This window comes from Saimiri boliviensis, chromosome 12 (genome assembly GCF_048565385.1).
Source record: "Saimiri boliviensis isolate mSaiBol1 chromosome 12, mSaiBol1.pri, whole genome shotgun sequence".
In the NCBI taxonomy this organism is placed as follows: domain Eukaryota; kingdom Metazoa; phylum Chordata; class Mammalia; order Primates; family Cebidae; genus Saimiri; species Saimiri boliviensis.
This window is the reverse complement of record NC_133460.1, coordinates 93818391-93826594: the sequence shown is the minus strand read 5'-3', so window position 1 is coordinate 93826594 and position 8204 is coordinate 93818391. Positions and strand designations below refer to the sequence as shown.

At 40.5% G+C, this 8204-nt stretch overlaps 1 non-coding gene across 1 annotated transcript; it reads right to left on the bottom strand.

Annotated features, from left to right (window-relative positions):
* Positions 1 to 2550: 2550 nt before the first annotated feature.
* Positions 2551 to 2658, bottom strand: LOC120362623 (U6 spliceosomal RNA). Its single transcript, XR_005578474.1, has one exon. It is a non-coding gene; the product is annotated as a U6 spliceosomal RNA (small nuclear RNA).
* Between the last annotated feature and the right edge of the window lie 5546 nt (positions 2659 to 8204).

The window sequence follows — 8204 nt, the reverse complement described above, 5'->3', positions numbered from 1 at the left end:
CCTGCTCTGCTATTCACAATAGCAAACATATGGAGTCAGCCTAAATGCCCATTAATGGTGGATTGGATAAATAAAATGTGGTACATATATACCATGGAATACTATGCCGTCATAAAAAAGAATGAGATCATGTCCTTTGAGGGTATATAAATAGAATTGGAGGCCATTACTCTCAGGAAACTAATGTAGGAACAGAAAACCAAATACCACATGCTCTCACTTATAAGCTAAATAATGAGAACACATGGACACTCAGTGGGGAACAGCACACATTGGGACCTTTTGGAGGGTAGAGGGTGGGAAGAGGGAGAGGATCAGAAAAATAACTAATGGGTACTAGGTTTAATAGCTGGTTGATGAGATAATCTGTATAACAAAACCCCATGACACGAATTTACTTATGTACCAAACCTGTACTTGTACCCCTGAATGTAAAAATTTTAAAAATAATAATTATTCCTGCCCCAGTTGTAAATTACTGTGAGAGCTCACTACAGGACCTGACCTAACCTGGGAGAGGGGGTGGTCAGAGAAGCTTTCCCTGAAGATGGAATAATTAAGGTGGTATGAGGGGTGAGTGGTGATTAATCAGGAGGATATCAGAGGTGGCAGTAAAAGCCAAGGGGGCTGTGCATGGAGAAACCCCCAAGGCACAGAGGAGGTGCATGCCACCCTTTAGAAAGCTGATGATGGCCAGCATGGACCTGAAGCAGGGAAGGTGGCCAGAGGCAAGGCTGGAAAGACGAACAAAGGCCGGAGCAGGCAGGGCCTGGTGCTCAGTGTTGAGGATTTAGAATTTTGTTTTGAGAACACAGATAGTCCTTGCAGGAGGTGTGCAGTAAACCAGGAGGTGGATTAGAGACATCATGACGATCCAGAAACCGTGGCATTAGATGCATGTTAAGTGGAGCTGAGCTTGATTCTGGTTAAAACATACCTACTCTTGGCTAATGTGAAGAAACACTGACATAAAAATTGATCCCATTTTTGGGTGTCTTTTTTTCCTTTTTTTTCCAACGGAATCATAAGAGTTTATCTTTCTGGCACTCATCTGGGAACTCTGCCCTTGACCTTTACAGACGGGATGGGAAGAATATGGCCCTGGACACTGAATTCCCCCTTGTGATCTATAGTCCTCTCTACCCACTTCTTAATTCCCTCAGGTATGCATTTCCTTTAGAACACGAAGGTCAAAAGTGGTTGGACACAAAGGTGTGTAAACTTAATGTCTATGGAGGTTGGTGGTGATCTGCGGAAAAGCAACAGCTAAGTCCCCCAGTGGGGGAAAGTTAAGCTGCCTCTCTCACCCTTACTCCACATTCCTCCTCAGGCCTGGTATGCAGGCTTTTTTTGTGTACATTAACGTGGATTGCTATGGATTCGTTTGTAAATGGATGAAATATCAATTTAAGGTTAACAACTGTAGAATTGACCAAATCCATTGAGAGTCTTAAAATCGATGTCTTCAGGTTCAGAGAGAGGTAGAAAGTAGGAAGAAGATTTACTGTTGATTTTGGACTGATGCTGCCTCCTTAAATTCATTCTGAGGGATGTCCATACCCCACCTCCAAATAGTTCTTTCTTTTAGTGTTTTATCTCCCCATCCCCCCACCAACCAGTTCTTTCTTTTAGTGTGTTTTATTTTCTGCCTCCTCTCCCTCCTCCTATCAGCCAGTAACTCCACCTCACCCCCCATTTCGCCTCCATCACTGATTTCCTTCCTCCCTCCTCCTCCCCTTCCCTCCCCGCCCCCATCCCTCCCTCTCTCCCTCCCTCCCTCCCTCCCTCCCTCCCTCCCTCCCTCCCTCTTTTTTTGCTTCCTTGCTTCCATTCATATTTATTTCTTTGAACAGGAGAAAATGTACGAAGAACTCATACACACTAACGTTATGTCAAGAAAGACTTCCTGAGTCAGCTCCTTTCTGTGATGAAATGGGTTCCCAGGAGATGTAATAGGAGGCCAATCACTTGAATTATTTAAAACTCAACTGGACAAAGTCATCAAGGTTGTGCTGCCAGGAAGGTCCAGCCTCAGCCATTATAGGAAGGAAGAAAATAGTCCTAAAAGGATTTTTCTCTTCTCAGGTTGGTTTTTCTCTAGGCTAAATTCTGTAACTCCTGCTGAAATCAGCTCTATTTATAGTCAGCAAGTTTCACTACTCTACTGTGATAAAATTCATCAGAAACTAGAACAAAATAAGGATAGGAAATATTGGGGATGTCCTTCTCAGCAAGGAAGATGGTTCTTGTGGATAAAACATTGAACTTGATACTGAAGAAGCTCAGTTCTTATTCCAGGTCTGCTCCTGATTATGGGATAAGAAAAGAAAGTTATTCTGCTGCTTCACGAGAAAATGTCCTTGTTAGATATCACTTCCAGAAGTGTCTGAGTATTTTTTACAAAATGAGTAAAGCACTACAGCTTTCTTCCCTCAAAATCCTTGTTTCCCTAATAAACATTTATGACATTTACACTGAGATCCACTTATTTTTATATTTAATATACTATCCTTGCAGTGCGTTGCAGTAACCTTTCTTAAATCTTTTTTTAGATTTATGAAGAGCTTCATGAATTTTCCTGTCATCTTTGCTCAGGGGCAAATGCTAATCTTCTGTGTATTGTTCCAGTGTTAGCATATGTGCTGTTGAAGTGAGCACCAGAAACCTTTTAACAGAAAGTATGTGGAATATAAATATTGCTACTTTGGGACAGATCAGTGTCCTTGCTGCCTGGCACTGCAGGGCTCATGGAAAGCTATTGCTGTTTTCAGTGATGATGTCACCAGACAAACATATCCTTTGATTCTCCTCAAACTTCGGTAGAAACCCACCTGGTTCTATCAACAAACAGAACTTTCTGCAGGGGATACATAACTTTATAATTTTTTCACAAGTATCCTTTTATTTGATCTTTCATTTGGGTATTATTCAGACTGTTTTTACAGACGAAAATCCTAGAAACTTGTTTGCTCAGTGACCCAGAGCTGGCAAGTGGCAGAGTGGGAACACTGTCTCCAAAGCCCTGTCATCTTGTCTTCTTGTTTACTACCCTGCCCTTCCTAAGCCTTTTCCAGATCTCGGCCTAATAATGTACAGATGACGAACATCCCTTATTCTCTCTATATGTCTGGTTAAATTGACCACATACAGTGTTGTAATTAGTCTCAAAATCTGCTTCTCTGCATGTAATTTTTTATTATCAGGGAAACAAATGCAAGTTCCTTTGGACTTTATACTTCTTGATTGAACAAATTAGCCCTTTTCCTGAGCAGCCAAGAATTGGATCCATTCTTCTTCCTCTCTTGGCAGATCCCTCTTCCCCTAGCCTCCTGGCACAAGCTCATCCATCCCACCAGGCCAGGACACCTGAGGGATTCCCTGGGCTTTGAGAACACAGCTTGTTGGGCAATAACTTACTGTGGACTAGGTGTGCCAGGAAGACCAAGCCATTCATGCCCTCACTTTGTGACAGTAAAGAGCCTGCTGTCTTTCGCAACTGCGTGGATCTCTTGATCAATTCCAATGGACCATCAAAACTCAAAGTTCTGACCATCAAAATAAGAAGTAAAATAAGTAAACAAATGAACCTAAAATAAATTATCTGAGTTCTGTGAATACAACACAGGAAAAAACGTTTTCCAGTAAAGAACTTAACATGATCTTCACAGAATGCCTTTCAAAGGTGAACTACTACATTCACTTCTCATGTTCCCTGACAAATCTGAATCTTGTCACCTGCCAAAGGTATCTGTCTGTAGCATCTGTGCCCTAAATTAATGTAAGGTATTTCTTTAGCTATGTATTTGTTTCTTTTTGTTAGTCTTCTCTTTCTGAGTTGCAGGTTTATGTTAAAAATATTTCATTTCAGAAAAAGTAAATAAAAAGAAATTACTCTCTTTTCATCACTTGTCTTGCGATTTTCCTACTGGTACAGTTCCCTGAGGAAAGGACTAACTTTCTAGAAATCAGCTTTCTCCATGGCTAGACCATTATATCTGAAAACCCAGATATGATAGCAATGTCAATCAGGTAATACCCATTGGTTTCTCTGAAGGGAGTTAGGAGATGGAGCGGATGGAGTTGGCACCCAAGTCTGGACCTATTTTAGCAGTGGTAATGTTAGTAATTAAATGAAAATAATTATAGTCGTAACAGTGATAGCCACTTTCATTGATTAGCACTCTAATAAATACAGTAATGCATTATCTACCTTGAAACTCACTCAAAGCCCATCAGGTAGTTATTAATAGTTCTCCACGTTTCAAATGAGAAAACTGAGACTTTGTCAGGATCTCATGATCTGCTTTGTTATTCACAACGTGCTTTGTGATGATGGTGACAGAGCCGTCTACCCAGGGCCCAATGCCAGTGATGCTTGTCTTCTGTGTTCCTCCCTCCCTCCATGCTCCAGGGTCTGGATGGATATCTTGTAGCTGATTTATTACATCCCTGTTATTCTTTACAGGTGCAGGGAGGGAAACATAGAAATGCTACCCAGTGCAATTTGTCCCCTTATGGTGTAAAAAGTTATTCTTATTGTCTATAGATTCTGTTTCTCCCTGGTTAGAAAAAATATGAAATAGCAGCAATAGAGTAGAATTTGGGATTTGATAACTTTGAAGTCTCGTCTTCCAACTTGATATGTGGCCTCCTGCAAGGCAATTCACTCCATAGATAACAATTTTCTTACCTTAAACATAAGGGATTGAATGAGAAGATCTGTAAGATCCCTGCCTGCTATAGAATTGCATGTTTCTGTGATCACATGGTTTTCAGTCATTTATTTTGATGTCATATAAACTCAGCCTTCTCTTAAGGAAAAGTTAGGCCGGGCTCAATGCCACAGTGACTGCCATATGAGATCTATGTGATTAGTCTTGCTTTAACATGTCATGAATTTACTTAAGAAAATAAACCCAAAGTGCTAATATCCAGAATCTACAAAGAACTAAGCAGATTTACAAGAATGCTGTACAAAATATATAGAAAGTGTATGTCAGAAATGAATTAAATCATTAATGAGGAAACCAGCAAGACAGTAAAGCTGGTTCAAAGAGAACTTGAGGAACAGAAATTCATGTAGTCTGTCAGGAAGGGCATGCTGAAATAAGTTTGCAAGTCAGACGCAAAGCTGGCTAGTTTCCTACAGAGCAATAAAAGCATTACATTTGCAATCTCTTTTCTACTGGTCAAAAGTCTCTTGCATTTCTGCTCAACAAACATCCACAAGTTAGTATGTAACTCGATGTCTGCGCCTTAATCAATAGTAAAGAGCAAATCAAACAAAGGTGCATCTGGTAGAGAATTAAAAGTTGAGTGGGTTTGTTTGGTAATACTTCAGGATTGGAAAAAGCATAACTGTCCTTTTGCCTAATATTCATGTTTTGGGCACATCTTAGTGTCAGTTAAATTCACTGTTCAACAATATTATCTTTCTATAACTAAGATTCAGCATCCACAAAAGGGATAAGTGATACTCATCTAAAAGGACTGATGTGAGTCTTACATAAGATGTGTAATTCATGTAGTTACAGACAAAAACCCAGTGGTTTTTAATCCTTTTCTTTTTGTTTTGCAGACAACCACATTCAAAAGGTGAGTCACTGCAGGATTTCTAAGTAATGTCCTTATTCTCCAAATTTATGGGAGATTTTTTATTTGGCATACTTGCCCCAGAAATCAGAGAAACAAGAGAGAAGCACTAATGGTGTACTTGCTTCCCACCCACACATCGTTTTCAAACAATAAGTTGCCCTTTTTTGGGGGCTGAGGAACAGAATAGATTTCAAATTTTTGATTTTTTTTTTCTACAGGGTCTGTCACGCAGGCTGTAGTATAGTGGTGTAATCATAGCTCACTGAAATGTCAAACTCCTGGCTTCACGAACTTTTGACAAATATTCAAGAATACTTTTAGTTACCTGTCATTTATAAAACAATTGAAATATCTATAAAATACTAGAGTATCTTGAGATAAGAGAGACTTGAACTTCCTGCAGTCAGCCACAGTGACCTGGCTCATGATGAGTGCTTTTCCTGCATTCCTCCCTGCCAAACTGTCTCTCCTCTCCAGTTCTGAGTATAGACAACAATCAGTGGTCACCACGGGGTCAGGGGAGTAGAACTGACCATGACAATCTCTCAGGGGTCTTTCCTCATTGTTACTTTTAACTTGACTTTCTTTGTATCAATTTATGGTTCCAAATAAGTACTTCCAAGAGAACTTTCTGTGATGCTGAAAATATTGAATATCTGCACTGCCCAATATGGTAGCTATTAATCACATATGGCTATTGAGAAATTTGAATGTGGCTAGTATAACTCAGAAAATAATTTTTTTTTTTTTTTTTTTTTTTGCTTTTATGAGATGGAGTTTCACTCTTGTTGCCCAGGCTGGATTGCAATGGCTCGATCTCAGCTCACTGCAACCTCCACTTCCCAGGTTCAACCAATTCTCCTGCCTCAGGCTCCTGAGTAACCGCGATTACAGGCATGCACCACCATGCCCAGCCAATTTTGTATTTTTAGTAGAGATGGGGTTTTGCCATGTTGATCAGGCTGGTCAGTTCCCACCTCGGTCTCCCAAAATGTTTCCTCTAAGAAGAATGCCCTCTTCCTTCACCCTCAGGGTCCGTTAGTAAACTCTCTTCCAACAAGATTCAGACCAAGCACCACCTCACTAGATAGTCACTGGCCTCTTCAGGTAGAGCTGACAATAAAGTCTTCTAAATAATTATGAGGAACATCTATTAATATGATACACATAAAAGGCATAAGACAGTGGCTTTCATTCATTACACAATAATATATTTGTCTACTAATCTGTATCAGACTGATGAACATAATGACTACAAAAGAAGGGTTTTTAGTTGTAGTTGGTGGGAGGAATAGAATAAATTGTTTACTCCATCTTCTCAGAAGCAGAAGTCTTTCTAAGAACATTTCATGTGAAAGGATCTGTAACTTTATGTCCTGGACCATCCGGGACGGGTAGGCACGTCTGCCGGGGGTCTCTCGACCTGCAAGAGGGTCCCAATACCTGGAAGAGGGAGTGCACCTGGAAAAATAATAAAGACAGAGAGAGAGAAAGCGAGGCGTCCGGAGGGCTGATAGGCTGTGCCTAAACAGCAAATTTTATTTTTCAAAGGCCAGGAATAAATACACTTTCTTGGCTCTTGTTTACGTCATAGCAAGAGGAAATGCAAATGTATACCTCACATGGCCTATACAATAGAGAAGTCAGATATGCAATCAGTGGTTGTAAAAAGTAACAGAATTTCCTGTAATCACAAAGCTTGTTTACATCCAAACATTATTCCTCCTGGCTGCAGGTATCTCTGGTTTGATCTTGTTTTAGAACTGAGATGTGAAAAGGTTTTCTGGTTTTGCTCCTCAGAATATCTTTTAACCAGATTCTCCTTTGTCTACTCCTGACTCAACTTATCTCAACTTCCCCATTCAGGAGTCTCTGAGTCAGAAATCAAAGCCATCCCTTATGGTGGCATTTGCTTTGCAAATATTGACAGCTAAACCATTAGGCAGTCAGGTAAGTAAAGAAAAGGTTAAAACTTATTCTTAAAGAGTCATAAAAAGGTTAAAGGCAGGAACCGGTTGCCGGCAGGGGGTCACTCCGTCTAGCAGCACCACATAGTTTTAGGCCCAAACGATATTGTGGTTGATATTAGAAACCGATCATTCATCTTTAAGTTCCTATATTTCCAGATAGCTCGACTGCCTCCAGTAGGAAACTGTGTTTGGGATCAAACTCACCATATAGTGAGACTCACGCCTTTTGGGGGTCTCACACGGGAATGTTCCCCACAACTTTAGAGATAAGTATTAAGTGTAATTCCTGTTCTCAAAGAGTGTATTTGCTTGACTGGTCAGGTTAGGTTCTACTCTTCCTCTCTGTAAGGTAGAGGAGGAATACCAGTCCTGAGACCACAGAACTGCATTGTCCAACACAGGAGCCACTAGCTATATGCGACTATTTAAACTCAAATTTAATTAACTATTAAAATAAAATTTAAAACACACCAGGTGCTGTGGCTCACGCCTGTAATACCCACACTTTGGGAGGCCAAGGCGGGCAGATCACCCGAGGTCAGGAGTTCGAGGCCGGCCTGACCAACATGGAGAAACCCCGACTCTACTAAAAATACAAAAAATGAGCTGGGCATGTTGGGACATGCCTGTAATCCCAGC